Raw genomic sequence first — 19,970 nt, forward strand, 5'->3', positions numbered from 1 at the left:
CATAAAATACCCAGTACTGAGTGTAAACTGATTGCAAGTCCATCATTTAAAATCTCCTAGCAAAGAAAAAAAAACATATAGTACAACTTTAGGGTTCTTTTAAACTTTAGGGTTCTTTAAAAAAAAGTTTGTTTGCGTGAGTGCTGTGTTTAATACAGTGGCATGGCTTTTAATATGTCATATGAGTGCTGTGTTTAATACAGTGGCATGGCTTTTAATATGTCATATGAGTGCTGTGTTTAATACAGTGACATGGCTTTTAATATGTCATATGAGTGCTGTGTTTAATACAGTGGCATGGCTTTTAATATGTCATATGAGTGCTGTGTTTAATACAGTGGCATGGCTTTTAATATGTCATATGAGTGCTGTGTTTAATACAGTGGCATGGCTTTTAATATGTCATATGAGTGCTGTGTTTAATACAGTGGCATGGCTTTTAATATGTCATATGAGTGCTGTGTTTAATACAGTGGCATGGCTTTTAATATGTCATATGAGTGCTGTGTTTAATACAGTGGCATGGCTTTTAATATGTCATATGAGTGCTGTGTTTAATACAGTGGCATGGCTTTTAATATGTATTATACTGGGAGTATCTTCAGCAAGCACAGCATAACAGACTGTATGTTACAGCCTACAGACCCTGCTATTCCTATCTGTATGTTACACCCTACAGACCCTGCTATTCCTACCTGTATGTTACACCCTACAGACCCTGCTATTCCTATCTGTATGTTACACCCTACAGACCCTGCTATTCCTATCTGTATGTTACACCCTACAGACCCTGCTATTCCTATCTGTATGTTACACCCTACAGACCCTGCTATTCCTATCTGTATGTTACACCCTACAGACCCTGCTATTCCTATCTGTATGTTACACCCTACAGACCCTGCTATTCCTATCTGTATGTTACACCCTACAGACCCTGCTATTCCTACCTGTATGTTACACCCTACAGACCCTGCTATTCCTATCTGTATGTTACACCCTACAGACCCTGCTATTCCTATCTGTATGTTACACCCTACAGACCCTGCTATTCCTACCTGTATGTTACACCCTACAGACCCTGCTATTCCTATCTGTATGTTACACCCTACAGACCCTGCTATTCCTACCTGTGTGTTACACCCTACAGACCCTGCTATTCCTATCTGTATGTTACACCCTACAGACCCTGCTATTCCTATCTGTATGTTACACCCTACAGACCCTGCTATTCCTATCTGTATGTTACACCCTACAGACCCTGCTATTCCTATCTGTATGTTACACCCTACAGACCCTGCTATTCCTATCTGTATGTTACACCCTACAGACCCTGCTATTCCTATCTGTATGTTACACCCTACAGACCCTGCTATTCCTATCTGTATGTTACACCCTACAGACCCTGCTATTCCTATCTGTATGTTACACCCTACAGACCCTGCTATTCCTACCTGTATGTTACACCCTACAGACCCTGCTATTCCTATCTGTATGTTACACCCTACAGACCCTGCTATTCCTACCTGTGTGTTACACCCTACAGACCCTGCTATTCCTATCTGTATGTTACACCCTACAGACCCTGCTATTCCTACCTGTGTGTTACACCCTACAGACCCTGCTATTCCTATCTGTATGTTACACCCTACAGACCCTGCTATTCCTATCTGTATGTTACACCCTACAGACCCTGCTATTCCTATCTGTATGTTACACCCTACAGACCCTGCTATTCCTATCTGTATGTTACACCCTACAGACCCTGCTATTCCTATCTGTATGTTACACCCTACAGACCCTGCTATTCCTATCTGTATGTTACACCCTACAGACCCTGCTATTCCTATCTGTATGTTACACCCTACAGACCCTGCTATTCCTATCTGTATGTTACACCCTACAGACCCTGCTATTCCTACCTGTGTGTTACACCCTACAGACCCTGCTATTCCTATCTGTATGTTACACCCTACAGACCCTGCTATTCCTATCTGTATGTTACACCCTACAGACCCTGCTATTCCTATCTGTATGTTATACCCTACAGACCCTGCTATTCCTATCTGTATGTTACACCCTACAGACCCTGCTATTCCTATCTGTATGTTACACCCTACAGACCCTGCTATTCCTACCTGTATGTTACACCCTACAGACCCTGCTATTCCTACCTGTATGTTACACCCTACAGACTCTGCTATTCCTATCTGTATGTTACACCCTACAGACCCTGCTATTCCTATCTGTATGTTACACCCTACAGACCCTGCTATTCCTATCTGTATGTTACACCCTACAGACCCTGCTATTCCTACCTGTATGTTATACCCTACAGACCCTGTTATTCCTATCTGTATGTTACACCCTACAGACCCTGCTATTCCTATCTGTATGTTACACCCTACAGACCCTGCTATTCCTATCTGTATGTTACACCCTACAGACCCTGCTATTCCTATCTGTATGTTACACCCTACAGACCCTGCTATTCCTACCTGTATGTTACACCCTACAGACTCTGCTATTCCTATCTGTATGTTACACCCTACAGACCCTGCTATTCCTATCTGTATGTTACACCCTACAGACCCTGCTATTCCTATCTGTATGTTACACCCTACAGACCCTGCTATTCCTATCTGTATGTTACACCCTACAGACCCTGCTATTCCTATCTGTATGTTACACCCTACAGACCCTGCTATTCCTATCTGTATGTTACACCCTACAGACCCTGCTATTCCTATCTGTATGTTATAGTCTACAGACCCTGCTATTCCTATCTGTATGTTACACCCTACAGACCCTGCTATTCCTATCTGTATGTTACACCCTACAGACCCTGCTATTCCTATCTGTATGTTACACCCTACAGACCCTGCTATTCCTATCTGTATGTTACACCCTACAGACCCTGCTATTCCTATCTGTATGTTACACCCTACAGACCCTGCTATTCCTATCTGTATGTTACACCCTACAGACCCTGCTATTCCTATCTGTATGTTACACCCTACAGACCCTGCTATTCCTATCTGTATGTTACACCCTACAGACCCTGCTATTCCTACCTGTATGTTACACCCTACAGACCCTGCTATTCCTATCTGTATGTTACACCCTACAGACCCTGCTATTCCTATCTGTATGTTACACCCTACAGACCCTGCTATTCCTATCTGTATGTTACACCCTACAGACCCTGCTATTCCTATCTGTATGTTACACCCTACAGACCCTGCTATTCCTATCTGTATGTTACACCCTACAGACCCTGCTATTCCTATCTGTATGTTACACCCTACAGACCCTGCTATTCCTATCTGTATGTTATAGTCTACAGACCCTGCTATTCCTATCTGTATGTTACACCCTACAGACCCTGCTATTCCTATCTGTATGTTACACCCTACAGACCCTGCTATTCCTACCTGTATGTTACACCCTACAGACCCTGCTATTCCTACCTGTATGTTACACCCTACAGACCCTGCTATTCCTATCTGTATGTTACACCCTACAGACCCTGCTATTCCTACCTGTATGTTACACCCTACAGACCCTGCTATTCCTATCTGTATGTTACACCCTACAGACCCTGCTATTCCTATCTGTATGTTACACCCTACAGACCCTGCTATTCCTATCTGTATGTTACACCCTACAGACCCTGCTATTCCTACCTGTATGTTACACCCTACAGACCCTGCTATTCCTATCTGTATGTTACACCCTACAGACCCTGCTATTCCTATCTGTATGTTACACCCTACAGACCCTGCTATTCCTATCTGTATGTTATAGTCTACAGACCCTGCTATTCCTATCTGTATGTTATAGTCTACAGACCCTGCTATTCCTATCTGTTGCCACCAGGCTGTACTGTATGTTCACAATGGATCCAGACAGTACAAAAGAGAATCAGGAGTCAGCAGTGGACAGGTACCTTCATATTTGCATCTTTCCATATACTGATGCTGTCAGTAATTGTGTTGAAGAATGTCTGAAGCAAGTTTGATACGTCGTTCTCTTGATGTGTGTGACAGACCTGCCTTAGTGATCCACTAGAGGGCAGATTCCCCAGACCAGCTAAATATTCCTTAGTGATCCACTAGAGGGCAGATTCCCCAGACCAGCTGAATATTCCTTTTTGATCCACTAGAGGGCAGATTCCCCAGACCAGCTGAATATTCCTTAGTGATCCACTAGAGGGCAGATTCCCCAGACCAGCTGAATATTCCTTTTTGATCCACTAGAGGGCAGATTCCCCAGACCAGCTGAATATTCCTTAGTGATACACTAGAGGGCAGATTCACCTGACCAGCTGAATATTCCTTAGTGATCCACTAGAGGGCAGAGGAGGGTTATCTTGCCATGCTCTTCTGTTGCTACATGTTTTGCAGTAAAGAAACCAGGGAAGGTTCGTAACGCATTGTAATCACTGGCAGCAGCAGCAGCCCTTTGAAAAGTGTGAGTGTTGTTTGGTCAGGTAGCTGTAAATGAATAAAGTCGTTGGCCTTTAAGTGACTTGGCTGAAATCACCTCTACTTAGAATAGTTCTAGCTAATGAAATAGTTCCATAAACTGTAAATATCGCTATGTAGGACTCAAATTTACACTTTTGAATGAAGCACATGTTTTATTTATTTTAAAACAAAAGATTGGGTACCATACTGCTTCCAGGTAGTCTGTTCAACCCAGCAATGCCTTCTGGGTGCAAAGCATGTCAGTCCTTAGAGGAAGCAGATGATTGGCTAATTACAGGAAAAAAAAGTGCTGAGGGATGTTGAGGGGTTTCTTTCCAGATGACAAGACCTAGGCAGTGCAATTATATCATATTACATGAGTAAGGTATGCTCTTGTTCATGTATAATGGGTTCAGGTCTCATATTACCCACATACCAACTTTGATCCCAAGTCAAAGTCACCCACCCACTCCCTGCCTGGGCTCAAACCCCAGCGTGGGTCACATTTGAACCACACCAGTATCTCTTGCACAATTCCCTGAGCAGGGGTTGGGTTGTCTCAGAGATGCTGACTAAGAATACTTCACAGGGGAGAGATGATAAATAGTATCAATGCACGGCTGGCCGGCACAATCTGTCCTTTTCCATCCTGGATTTAGAAACGTTGATCCCAAGCAATGAAATGAAATAATGTGTTGAGGGCAGGCAGTGATTCAAGCCAGCCTGGCACCATTCTGAGAGCCTCTCATATGAAAGAGGGGCTTTAAATACACATTGGACAGGTGGCAGCTTCATTGATTGGGTGCGCCCCCTATTGAACATGTGGTAGCCCCTTTGATACTATAAATATCCTAAATGTTCTAGAGACATTTTCTTTAACTGCAGCAATTGTATGGGTTTCCCCAAATAATAATAATAATAATTATTATTATTCACAGTAAATGCAAAAAATAAACAACTCTTCTGAGTCAGGCTTGAACAGAATGTTCTCTTCTACACTGGGGGGGTCTCGTGACTCTTCAAACTTTGCTGTATAAAAATAAGAGTTTGGTAAATCATGCTGCCTTGTATTTTCAATAGCTGTGCAGCTACCAGCTCTATCTGCACTTTCCACAGAATAATAATAATAAGGCTCACCATGGTTTTGAATTAACACTGTCTCTTAACACATTGGTGCACAACGCATTGTTTGGTAACACCGGCATTGCGGTGTATAGTTGAATTTGAATGAAAACCAACCCAAGCCCAGTGCAGTTAAACTGCAGAGTCTGTTGGGACAATAGCAAATGCTCAGTTGTAATTTGTTTGCTGTTAGGGATTAAAGAGCAGTTTAAATGTAGAACCCAATAACAAAAAAACCCCACAAATTATGAGAAAGATCCTTTCTATGATATGTCAATGGCTGGAGCACTTGCAAGCTGCCTGGCTGAATAAACTGTTCCCACTCCCTGACAGCCTGCCTCGGACCTCATCCACAGAGGACAGTCCGCTTCCATGATGAACACGTATAAGATCCCAGGATAACGACTCTGCACTGCTTTGTGCAGATATAGTGCACGTCTGCTTCATCACAATGTAATGAACTGGCATCGCAGCCCATTCAACTGAATGGCAACCGCAAACCATATGCTTCAAAAACCATCTTCTTACCATTCAACTGAACAGCCCGCTCTGCAGTGGAGAAGGACGCACTGTGAGTGTTTTACACTGACGTGACTGTCATTCACTCATCAGCCTTTAGGGGGAGATTCATTACTGCATTGGAAGCTGTTCCAAAGAGAGACAACATTCTTACCCACTCGGAATCCAGGAGAACATGGCCTGGGTGTGGTTTGTTGATGTTGCAAAAGGGAGCTCGAATTGCAGCTTGTTTTGAGTTTCAAATCACCTGTCATATAATCCATTAACGAAGGCGAAAGCTGAGGTGGTGAAAGGGATTCTTAGGAAAATTGAGTAGTCAGATTCAGAAAGATGACATTCACTAGTGGAAAAAAAAGATTTGAAATCCAGCAGTGAATCTTGACCATGCATGATCCTAATCCACCTAATCCAAACATGGTGTGCATGTGCGTGTACGTCAGGCAGTCAGTCAGGCAGTCAGTCAGTCAGTCAGTCAGTCAGGCAGTCAGTCAGTCAGTCAGTCAGTCAGTCAGTCAGTCAGGCAGGCAGGCAGGCAGGCAGGCAGGCAGGCAGGCAGGCAGTCAGTCAGGCAGTCAGTCAGCAGGCAGGCAGGCAGGCAGGCAGTCAGTCAGTCAGGCAGTCAGTCAGCAGGCACTTGCTTACACACATACAGACAAGCACACATGCTTTGCTGATTGATTTGCCCAGGATGTAGTATCTCCTGGTTTCCATGCAGGGAGGGTAGTTTATCCCTTGCTGGTAGTGAAGTTCAAGTTTAATAAGGTCACACAGGCTGAGTTTGTGACCTCACATTGATCTCCTCTATATACCTAGTGTTGCTATGAAACTGTGGAAAGTATGCCAATAATAAAACTAATACACTTGATGACAGGGCCAGGGAAATGCGATCCCCAAACAGTACGTATTTATAGTCATACTAATCTAATGCGTGGAAGGTATTTTAAAAGTGGTTTAGAGTTTGAGAATAGTATCTCTAAAGTGTACTGACAGCAGGGACTACAATCAACATTCCAGTTTGTGGTTAATATTGATATTATATTAAAATGCCCTGTATTTAGTACAAATTGTTTGAATAAATGCGGTTTGTCAGTAAAATACCGGTTTGTACCCCCAGAATATAAAATGACAAGTTTTAGGTTCAGGATGTCATTAGTTTAATTAGCTATCAGCGGCCATTTCACAGAACAGAACTCTGTAAGATTTCTCTGGCTGTGGAAACGGTTTACCAGCCACTTCGACCACTAGGTGGAGCTGACAACTCACTAAAATACTAAATACTTTTCAATGTCATTTTTCATGGATTGGAATAATGAGGACTTTAGTCATTTTTGAAAGTTTCCTGATCAACAGCAATAGAAAAAAAGAGTCAATTGTATCAAAGCTGATTAGTTGCCACCTGTTTTAAAAGACCATCTGAAAACCTCCAAGGTGGGCACAGATACTACACATACACACAGTAGTATTTCAATCTGAGGTTATAACAGATGAACCCCATGCACTGCCGTGTCTCCACACAAAGGCACTGGACTCTCCCTCTCGCACAGCAGCAGCAGGAGGGCATTATGTAACTCCAGGAGAGCCTGAGCTCTGTGTCTGAACCACACTGGAGGCGGTGGGGGTTGTCTGCAGAGCGAGAGGCTTGTTTTCATGGCTCTCTTCCCGGGGCTTATGGAAAATGCTATTTCAGCCATCTCCAGCACGCCAAGCCCTCTGCTAAACTGACAGCTCCAGTTACAGCCCCAGATGACAGACATGCCTGCTGCTCCGCTCACTGTCTTCTTCAGGGGGAAACGAGCAGGCCTCCGCCGGCACTTCTGGCCAGTCTCCGGTTCCCCAGGAACGCTGCTCTCTGCGCTCTCTCCTGCATTCTCACGTCTTTGCAGGGCTGAAAGGCTTACGATGGAGTGAAACCCAAGGAAGCAAGTTGATAGAAGTGGCTCAGCTGTGTGGTCCCTGTCTGTCACCCCAGCAGCCTCTCCTGCTCTGCGTCTCCATCGGACACAGAGGCAGCTCGGACTGCACTGAGTCCACAGTGCGGTATCACGAGACAACTGTCAACACAGCTGCACTGCATTCGGGGGGCCTTCTGTTTCAGCTCTGGAGGATTAGCTGTGTTTTTACAGGAGGTTGTAACCCACACCTTACCCATTGCATAGTGGTGATCATGGCACAGGTGTGTTTATATCTATCTATCTATCTATATATAAGTAGTCGGCCCGGGTACCCGAAAACTCGGCTTTTAAATTAACCTTTTTACTACCCAGTTAGCGATTATTAATTTGAGAATTTAAAGAAAATATGACAATGCAGTTGTAAGCACGGGTCTCTGGCCAGCGTAATAAAGACAACGTTAAAACAAGCTTTGCATTAAGCCTTTTCTTAACTGACAGGATATTAATGTTTCACAGAACACAATAACACAGCGAGCGACAAGTACAGCTCAATAATAATAACTGCAGCGACATTTCTTCTCAGGAACTAAATAGGAAAGAAGACAACATACCGACATCCTGTTGGGTTTATGTCAGTGATAACTCTGTGATCCATTAATAATAATAACCATGTGGCTTCCAGTATGCAATGCTTTTTCTAAAGTTATTGACCAGATATAGTTTCTTACCAAAAGGTACACAATTAAATTATTACTCACACACTTAAGAAACGTTTACCTATTTTGTTTTGGGTTAAATAAAAAATATTCGTGGATCACATTACGTAAGTGTGCTAGTGCTTCCTCCTTTGAATGAAATATTTCCTTGGCAGAGTTTGCAAATTCCGTTTTCTCCTGCTTTGGTTTAGAAATTCCACACGCTGCTCCTTTGCTTACACACCATGCTTTAAAACCACCACCATTATTATTTCAATGTTTCCAGTACCGGTACTTAAAAAGGCTACACAGGTCTACAGATCTGAAGGGACTAAATGTATTTGTACTATATAGTATTTAACTATGTATCATGCACTTAAAACATAAATATATGTGATTTTGTTTTTTTAAAAAGACCCTGGTTATCCAGGTATTTTTCACAGCGGGTACCTGGTTCTGATATAAAGCCTAATATAATAATCTGATATAAAGCCTTCCCTTCTCGGACCATTCTAGGGTCTCTGTCTGCCCCAAAGTGGACATTATCACAAGTGGCAGTATCGGGTGTGCTGAGTCAGCCATGGCTACCTTGCCAGTCTGCTGTGGTCACGGCATTCTCTAATTTAAAGATGTTTCAGTGAGGTCAGTTTATAACTCCCCATCATATGATAAAGCCAGGGTCACTCCAAACAGTGGAAATACAGGGCCAGATTGAGTAACAATTCAAATCAGCACAACTCTTTTTTCCACACCGTCACGGCTCAAGGCTTGTGACATTCCTAATAAAGCACAAGCTACATTTCCTAATTCCTTCAATGTTAAACTGTTTGAACAGTGACACATCTACTTGTCTTCCACTTCAGCAATGAAGCAGATATTGTGGTGCAGGTTTGTAATCTGTTCCAGTGAGGTGAGGGGTATTTGAGTTGTTTGAAATCACTTCTAGAACTACCTGACTGACTTGTGGGGTAGTCTGGTGTGTAAGGGAATACATTGCTCTGTAGGGCACTTTGGAAAGCGTTTTTTTCCTCTCTTGGGTCGTGTAGAGAAACTTGAGTTAATAATCAAGACTCCCGAGTTTCCAGGTCATCTCAGAGCACTGACCCACAATGTGAAGATTTCAAAGCTGGCATGCACAGTGCTGGCTCCTTCACCCAAAGAAAGGGTGAGCTTGAATCTTTGATAATTAGGGTCTGGATCAAAGCTTGTTAACTGCTTTCAGACAAAGCTTTGCGTTTGTTATAATGTGCTGAAAGCATGTATTTGGTGTTTGTAGCCTCAGGGCAACACCAAGCTGTTTGCAGTTAAGAAGGGTAATGTGTCGGTTAAAATAAAGGAAGCATTTCTGAAGGTCTTGCTTCCGGTAAGTAAAACAACAAAGCATAGAAAATGTAATACATGTCTGTAAACTGGACAATGCAGCCATTTAAAATGAATGGCAGTCTATTGCAGGAAACAAATGTGCAAAAACCTGTACAAATAAATGTATACATTCATGACCTTGGTACCAAAGTGCAAAGGCTTCAATGCAATCACACCTGCTCTCTGCAATGCCTCATGCATTTCCTCTACTTGCAGACACTAACAGTGTATTTAATAGCAGACATACATCTCTGCAGTTAATAAAGAACCTGTTAATGAGGGTCAGTATCGATCTTTTACAAAAATAACGGTTCATTATGTGGAGGTTCTTGATTTGTTCTAATTAATCTCCCCTTGCTAGAAAGCTCAAATAAAATGCCTGTGAATTGTTATTCCTCTCCAGGTTGAAGCGTTGTAAGTGTTGGGGGTCTGAAGCACAAAGAGCAAGCCTGTAACTGAGCTGGGATTGAGGGTCTGAAGCACAAAGAGCAAGCCTGTAACTGAGCTGGGATTGAGGGTCTGAAGCACAAAGAGCAAGCCTGTAACTGAGCTGGGATTGAGGGTCTGAAGCACAAAGAGCAAGCCTGTAACTGAGCTGGGATTGAGGGTCTGAAGCACAAAGAGCAAGCCTGTAATTGAGCTGGGATTGAGGGTCTGAAGCGCAAAGAGCAAGCCTGTAACTGAGCTGGGATTGAGGGTCTGGAGCACAAAGAGCAAGCCTGTAACTGAGCTGGGATTGAGGGTCTGAAGCACAAAGAGCAAGCCTGTAACTGAGCTGGGATTGAGGGTCTGAAGCACAAAGAGCAAGCCTGTAACTGAGCTGGGATTGAGGGTCTGAAGCACAAAGAGCAAGCCTGTAACTGAGCTGGGATTGAGGGTCTGAAGCACAAAGAGCAAGCCTGTAACTGAGCTGGGATTGAGGGTCTGAAGCACAATGAGCAAGCCTGTAACTGAGCTGGGATTGAGGGTCTGAAGCACAAAGAGCAAGCCTGTAACTGAGCTGGGATTGAGGGTTTGAAGCACAATGAGCAAGCCTGTAACTGAGCTGGGATTGAGGGTCTGAAGCACAAAGAGCAAGCCTGTAACTGAGCTGGGATTGAGGGTCTGAAGCACAAAGAGCAAGCCTGTAACTGAGCTGGGATTGAGGGTCTGAAGCACAAGGAGCAAGCCTGTAACTGAGCTGGGATTGAGGGTCTGAAGCACAAAGAGCAAGCCTGTAACTGAGCTGGGATTGAGGGTCTGAAGCACAAAGAGCAAGCCTGTAACTGAGCTGGGATTGAGGGTCTGAAGCACAAAGAGCAAGCCTGTAACTGAGCTGGGATTGAGGGTCTGAAGCACAAAGAGCAAGCCTGTAACTGAGCTGGGATTGAGGGTCTGAAGCACAAAGAGCAAGCCTGTAACTGAGCTGGGATTGAGGGTCTGAAGCACAAAGAGCAAGCCTGTAACTGAGCTGGGATTGAGGGTCTGAAGCACAAAGAGCAAGCCTGTAACTGAGCTGGGATTGAGGGTCTGAAGCACAAAGAGCAAGCCTGTAACTGAGCTGGGATTGAGGGTCTGGAGCACAAGGAGCAAGCCTGTAACTGAGCTGGGATTGAGGGTCTGAAGCACAAAGAGCAAGCCTGTAACTGAGCTGGGATTGGGAGTCTGAAGCACAAAGAGCAAGCCTGTAACTGAGCTGGGATTGAGGGTCTGAAGCACAAAGAGCAAGCCTATAACTGAGCTGGGTTTGAGGGTCTGAAGCACAAAGGGCAAGCCTGTAACTGAGCTGGGATTGGGAGTCTGAAGCACAAGGAGCTACAGGAAGATCTTTGCTCTTAAAGCCACACTGTCTCCTGTCTTGAAAATCTTACCAGGTCTGGCAAATTGCCACCGTTAAGTGTATTAACTGTATTTGAGGACCTGCCCCTCCACATTGCTGCAGAGTATACTCTCACACACATGCACCTTTCCCAATGGAAGCGGATCACAGCCCAGAAGAAGCCTACGCTGCTTATTTCCTCATTCGCTTTTGACTGCAGCTCTATTACACTGAACTGTGCTTTTATTGAGGCTTATTGTTTATAAGAGTTTGCATTGTGTTCATCATCTCAAACTGTGGCACCTGTATGAGCTTTTCAAGGCTTCATTTTGCAAGAGCGCCAAAGGTTTTAAAGCATTCGAGCACATGCTGGTGGAAGCAAATATGTGTGTTTAAAAGAATGCGTAAAATTATTTTAGAAACTGAAGAGCAGAGGGAGTCATTTATAAAATGAGTGTCTGCTTTTACTGCTGAGAGAGAGAGAGAGTGTGTGAGAGAGAGAGAGAGAGAGAGAGAGAGAGAGAGAGAGAGAGAGAGAGAGAGAGAGAGAGAGAGAGAGAGAGAGAGAGAGTCATACAGAGAGCACAATGCCCATTTCCATTCCTGTCATTCCAGGCATAATCATTCTGAGGATGTAAACCATTAATGAACAGGTCAGAATACAGGACAGGGCCATCAATCTGGGCTGCTTAGCCCTCTCCAGAAATATACACGATGCTATAATGGATGCTTCTGGTTCTTGTTTATTTGAGGTCACATGTTTTGGAAACTGTGTTCTTCTGAATGTCTCCAGACAGCTTTGTTGTTTCAGCAGTGTGGCAACTCCTTTATATCTAGATGCCACCGCTAATGGAGGCTTCTATCTCTGAGGCTTTTTCCACCAGTCCACTGAGCAGAACTGACTGAGGGGCCCTTTCCTACTGTGATTAAAATCCATCCTTATGCTTTCACACATGAACTGCACATGATTGGTTGTTGATGGCATGTCCAGTAACCATGTCACTCTTTCAGGGGTGTTCTCCCCTGAAGTCTGGGAGCTGAGGGAGCTGCCTCTCAGTCTATAGGACATGTCTGAATGTGAGAAGAACCCCAACTTCCTCTTGCAATAGTAGATATGGGACACACAGAGCTATGCTTGAGGTGTCAATTTACAGCATCTTCTCAAGTCAAGTCATGTCACGTCTTGATGGTGTATTAATCGTCCTGGTGTTCAATTAATTAGTTAGGTGTTTTGTATTGATTGTAATTGATACATTGATCAGGTAATTGCCTATCCACAACATTCCCGCTCAGTGTGGGGGTTGGGGGGATGCATTTCATTTAGTGTCTAATTTTGATGGTAATGGATTAATAAAGGATGCACAGGGCCAGTAATTGGTACATTAAGTGTATTGTAATATATTTGCAGCAGATGTACTTTAGATGCATTTGTGTCTAAGGATCACAGCAGCTGCAAACTTGAGAATGAGGCAGTTAACAGTCCAATTAAGCAATTATCTGTCCCAATAACAACATTATCCTTCCAATGAACCAGTTCCCCATGTAATATACAATAATATAATATACTTGTTCTGCAGCGTGAAACTCAATTGAGGGACAGCAGCTTTTAAATATGAAGTGTGCAGATCTCTAACTTGTGAAAATCAGATTTTTCATACAGGAGTGCTGGATTGCAGCCAGCCCTCAGTGCATCTGTGCGTTGGTGCCTCTAATGTCAGCCTGCTGTTGACAAGGCCTGGCTTGGTGATTTAGTCAACGAGCATGGCAGGCTAAGCTGTCTCTTCAGCTCTTTGATATTTCAGTCCTGTGCCATGGGGGGATGGAGGGGTTTTTATAGACACTCAGGTGGGACCGAGCCTCAAAACCCAGTGAGAGGTCGGCAGTGCAACAGAGGCGCAAGGCTTTTTGTTTGCTTGTTGGGTTGTCACACAATGTTTAACTACAGCAGATTCACAAACTTTACTTGGAAAGGAACCTTGAAGGACTGGGGACACTTTGGAAGCAATGGTAAGCTGCGTCGGTATATACTGCCAAGAAGAAGTGTGTTTTAATCCTTTAACCTTTGAAAACTCTGCACAGAGTGCCAGCAGCCACTAGGGCTGGCTTAGAGAAGGATACCCTGTGCATTACAGAGGATACTGAGACATGCTGGGTGCTCTGTGTGCTTGCTGTGCAAGGGAACTGCAAGGGCAAGTTCACACACAGCTTTCGCAGTGTTATCTGTTCGTATGAGTTCCTACATGGAGCCATGACTAGGACTGCACGTGTGAACCCTGAAAATCTTTCTATAGGCAACATCTAGGAACACGATGGGCTTGCAGATAGTCTTGTGTCTTATCAGATAGTATCACACATACACTCTCACCAATTATTACATTCCAGTTAAAACAAGACAAAATATGTGATGCATATGCATTGTAGACATTTTTAACATACAAGCTTCATGACTGTAAACTGATAGCCATGCTGTATAATTGTAACAAAGCGTGCATGCAGAGTATTTAATTAGCACGCTGCAGCAGCTGACTACGTTTCAGGGGGGGTTTGTTGTATTATTGTGGCATTAAAAAGCGTTGTTCATTGACTAGTGAACACAGTAGCTGAATGAAATGTATGTATCTTGTGGCTGGGGGCTCTGTGGTTGGGCACCTTGTTTACCCGATGGGCTCAGGAAGGGGAGGATGACGAGAAGAGAAAATGTTTTGGGCACGTTGCCAGCGCTTCCATCTCCCACAGGTGCAGGTTGTAATTTAGCAGCTATGCTTGTGTAATTTACTGTGCTTGTGACAGGCAGTCACCTTGCCTCGCTTGCTGGGAGCTGGGCTCTGTGCGCCGCGGGGATGGCTGTCAGATTCAACACCACAGAGCCGATCAGTGGCTAACAGCTACCTCTGCAGACATGCTTGTAGGTTTCGCCCCCCAATCAAAACCTGTGTAATGCAGCAAAGCAAGACAGCCCTAAACAGGGCTGCAGGTTTAAATGGGAGGGGTATTGAAAATACGAATCCCAAATGAACATTAGCATAGCTGTGCACCGCCTGCCTTGGAAACTGCACTGTAAATGCAGCCTCCTATGCAGGAAATAAAATAATTCAATTCATTATTCTTCTCAATCAGTAACTCAGCAACCCTCCTTGATAATCCCTTCTGCGCGGGGGCGAGCCGCCTTTCATCCTGCTTACAATTCATTATGAGGTGCACTTGAGTGTCTCCGCAGTGCATAATTAACAGCCTTCAGAGTACAGTGAGCCTGCCTGTTAACCTTGGGGAAAGCCAGCAGAACCCCTCCTAACCATGCTTGTAGGAAATGAATATGCAGGGGTCTGGCAGTCCTGTGCAGTACTGGAGGTCAGAGGGCGTTCATTTACAAATTGAACTTAAAGTGCTTTTCCCAACAAGCTTGGGATTAGCACAACCAGTGTGGCGCTCTTAGAAACCCTTTACAGGTCGTCTCATTTGCAGTGGGGTTCTGGTCTGAGGTGAACTTTGCAGCTTGTGGTAAGAGGGTAGGCAGTACTGGTCACAACAGAGGTCTGCTGGGGTTCATATTCACTAAGCCAGTGGCCAAGGATTTGAGACAGGATGTGAACTGAGGAACAACTGGGTTTCCAGGGAGGATTTCTGATTAATAGTTAGATATAGAAAATAAGCAGAAATCTTAAGCCAAAGTTAATAATTACTGTCAATTGCATCCACAATGGCTTTCAGTTGATTCACTCATAATTAGTTTTCTCTTTACTGTAAATACAGAGTCACTGTGTCACTCAGCTATAGACTATATCCCTCTGCTGGATAAAAGGTTGTGTTTCATGAAGCCGATCTTGAGATTAAATTATGACTGCTACAAGATTTCATGACCCTTGAAATGAATTTATTATAGCATAAATGTAGGAATTCACAAGCTGATGATAGCTGTTGTCAAAGTGGGGATTCATTTTCAACATCTATATGTCTTTGGAGACACTAGCATTTCTATGTTCCCCTGTGTATGCACTTTGCAAGGCTGTAAATTACTTTAGGTAACTGGATCAGTCCCCAAGGAATGCTCTTTATAAATACACATGTCCAAATACAAAGATGTGTTATTGACATGTAGCTTTAACGTCATTTAATCAAACTATTATAGAACTATATTATAGATCTCGTGGGCCAACAGATTTGCAAGGTCTGTCTCACATGGCATGGCTTTCTGGAATGAGAAAATGAAAGACCGCCGTGATTTAATCTTAGTGAAGACATAATATATAACAGCCTGAAGCAGGTCTTTGTGTGTGTGTCTGTCTGTAAGTATGTATGTTTATGTGTATGTGTATACTGGTTATGTGTGTGTATGTTTGTGACAGATATAGAAACAAGCTCCAGAACTAGGACTGCAGCTGTCTGAGTCGAGGGCACAGTGAATGCACGGTGAATGCACGGTGAATGCACGGTGAATGAGGACGGTATGGCATTCTGGAGAACTTCCCTGAAGGAATGAATAACAGTAATCACTTCTCCTTGCTGAACTATTTCAACTCCTTCTAGTAGATGCCCAGGGCTCAGTTTTTACCTAACTATTTGGAGGGTTGGGTTGGGAGCTTCACAGTGTGTCAATGTGTTTTGCCTTTTGGAGAATTTGCACTGCAGTTAAACTGTATTATAACTGCAGTGAGAATGTTAAAGCAGAGCATATTTGATAGAACGCGTTGAGTGACTGATTTTAATATGGGACAGAGGATCCAATTCCAAACAATAATCACTTCACTTTGAGTTTCACATCTCTCAGTTGCCAAGCAACAAAACTGGCAAGTAACTTGTTGCCGGGGAAACTGTAAACCTAAACAGGTTGTCAGGAGCAAGATTTATTGTGGTGATATTTTATAACAGGGAGCTGGGGTTATTTGCTTATTTGTTTATTTGTTTAGTTTTGAACTTGTGCAAAGACGTGTGGGAGGGGTGAACAAGAACGACCCAGTGCAGTATTTAAGGAATCAGCAAAGGGGATGTAGACTCACCCCCAGAAATACAGGTCGCCTCCAATTATTAATGCAGTAAATGTGGGCATTCCAGCATTGCAAATGTATGCAATGGTCTGCTGCCCACAGTGGAAAATCGGGCCGAAAGTAGTTCTTTATTTGGATGGAGGCAACATGTTTGCTGACTTTCACAGAGACATGTATTTAAGCACAAGCTGACAATGCATTCAGTGTTTGATTGGAGGCCAGGCCACAGGGCAGGGCAGCTGAGACTCTCAGGACCCCAGGTAGAGCAGCAAGGAGCTGGGCTGGAAGTCAGGAGCAGGATTATTATACAGAAAGGATACTGTTGTCATTTACACAGGATTATTGTAGAACGCTCTACTGTGCTGTACCAAGGTAAAAGCACAGTAACGTGTGGTAAAGGATATTTAGTAATATGCAGATGCTTCAGATTTCCTGAATGCTTGATGATGATGATGATAGTACTAATGTAACTCCACACTGCAGACCCATACTTCTTTGAAGGCTATGCAGTAATGCCAGCGTTTCACCCCATTCTTCATGGCATGATGGCACACTTGTAGTTTTGTGAGGTGTTCACTGTGGGTCCTCTGCTTATCTCAGCAGATCCCAGATTCCAGCCCTGGGGAATGTACTTGGAATGGACCCGAGTGCTGCGCTGTAACAAAGTTCTGTCTAGTATGAGCAGCTGGCGGGCTGCTAATTGCCTGGAGTATTTCAAGTCTGTGCCAGTGGGCTGCCTTCCTGAGCTGTGTCTCGTTGAGCGAGTGAAGCAGAAACACTCCACTGCAGGGCCCTCCTCCACATGAACAGACCAAACCTTTTCTTACTCGCTTCCCAGCTGTGTGCCCATACTCTGCAGTTTCCTGCTGAGGTCCACAAACTGACACAGGTCAGAGGTCACGCTAAAATCCCACTGGATGAGCCTAGATTTAAAAAAAGAAACGGGGACTTACCATATAAAGGAATGGGTACTTATCGTATAAAGAAATGGGGACTTACTGTATAAAGTATCTGTCCTGATGGTCTGAATGATAGAAACATGGCTTGTTTAGCCTACAGTGACAGTATCAAATGCTACTACTATCAGTAACATTTCACAAGTGTAGCAGGAGGACGCAAGCAAAAGTGATTGGTGAAGCAGTTCAGCTAGCCATCACCCTTATGGCCGGGATTTACGACAGTCATAAACTCCTTGTGTGGTCTGTGAGGGAGCGTGTCTGCATGATTGCAGGGGTTAAATAAAGACTTTAGTCTCTAAACGAGCTGTTGGACTGCTGAGCACCGTCCAGCTGAGCAGGTAATGTCTTCAGCATGCCAAACTCACGTGAGGGGTCTCCACAGTCACAGTGCTGCACCTAAAACAGAAAGCTTTCCTTTCACCACTGAACCAAGAGAATGAAACAGCTCTCCTCATTCTAACTAACCTTACAGTGTGAGGGGTCTCCACAGACACGTGCTGCACCTAAAACAGAAAGCTTTCCTTTCACCACTGAACCAAGAGAATGAAACATCTCTGCTCATTCTAACTAACCTTACAGTGTGAGGGGTCTCCACAGACACAGTGCTGCACCTAAAACAGAAAGCTTTCCTTTCACCACTGAACCAAGAGAATGAAACATCTCTGCTCATTCTAACTAACCTTACAGTGTGAGGGGTCTCCACAGACACAGTGCTGCACCTAAAACAGAAAGCTTTCCTGCAGGGACTCAGGCAGCTCTCCAGCTAATTACAAAGAATAGGAACACTGCCCCCTTGTGTTTCCAGAGAGTCTTGCCTTCAGCTGATACATACATGGCAGGACTTATAAACAGACACCCAGCCCCCTGCTGTGGAAGTATGCAGTCAGTTCTAGCAATGTATCAAAGTCATGGAAGTTTTTAAAATAACAAAATGCACTCTGATTGATTTACACCCCCTTCATAGCTTGTACAATCCTGCTCTCCCTGCACAGGGCTTGCCTAAATGTGAGGGCCAGTCCTTTCGATATCTTAGCACCTCGGCAATGGGCTTGGGTCTCAGCACTAATAATCACCATAGCATATTCTTACACCCTAATCTGCAGTATTATGCTATTTTAATGATCAGAAGTGTTTGTAGAAAATGATCGTAAGGGAGACATACCGGAGACACTGTTCACGTTGTACAGCCAGATCAGAGTGCAGCACAAAAGAACCCAACAGGGTTAATAAGCAAAAAGGACCCCAGAAGGGAGCAGGGAGCCCCAATTCACCTGAAATAACCTGTACCTCCAAAACACGTTCCATTTACTCCTAAACATAGTCAAAGAACTGCAGCGTCAGAATACATTTTTAAATAAAGAAAAATGAGAGGGGTCACACTGTCTCCTTACATTAGTGAATACGAGACAGTGTGTACATTTGCCTGGTTTGAATTGAAAAGTAAGCAGGGTTTGTTTAGACTGATGAATCCTCTGTCTCACTGCATTTGGTCCCATTGGAAATGTGCTGAGCTGTACAAAATATACCAAGTGGCTCGAACAACAGCAGCCAGGAAATTGCTTTAATTGAGCCATCAACTTCAATTATACTCTCGGAGCATCTAGTATCTGCGGAAGTGATGCCCTGCTGATTTCTGAGCTGGAGATCTGCTGTGTCTGAAGCTGACACTCTAATTCACCTCTTCTGAGGTTAGGATCAAGTGTGGTAGATAGGTCTCCCCCTGCCTAGGCCTGGCACAGTAGTGATGTTTACCAGCCAGTCTTAGATCCCTCCTGTTGCTTAAACCTCATGCCCAGGGCCCTGTCAGCTGCTTGACAAACAAAGTTTACCTTTTGTACTAATCTGGGCTTGTACTGCTGGCCCGAGTGCTTTGAGATTGTGGTGTGTATGAATTCGTATTTCATTTTCCAGGGGGCTAGTCATGGGTTTTGAGCACCCTGCTGCTTGCTAACGATTCTTTACCCTTTCACAAGGTATTGCTGTGTTAGACGATCCTGATTCCTTTAAGCACAACGTCTGGAGTGTTACTCTGCTGTTTCTGTGTTCCTCTGAGCTCCATGCCAGACAGAAACAGAATGTCCATTTTAAACTGCCGGCCAGGTCACAGCCTGCAACAGACGGGGGAAGCCATCCTGTCTGACCATTAAGAAAACAGGTGTCTTATAGTTTCACTAC

Source organism: Acipenser ruthenus, chromosome 24, assembly GCF_902713425.1.
Source record: "Acipenser ruthenus chromosome 24, fAciRut3.2 maternal haplotype, whole genome shotgun sequence".
NCBI classification, from domain to species: domain Eukaryota; kingdom Metazoa; phylum Chordata; class Actinopteri; order Acipenseriformes; family Acipenseridae; genus Acipenser; species Acipenser ruthenus.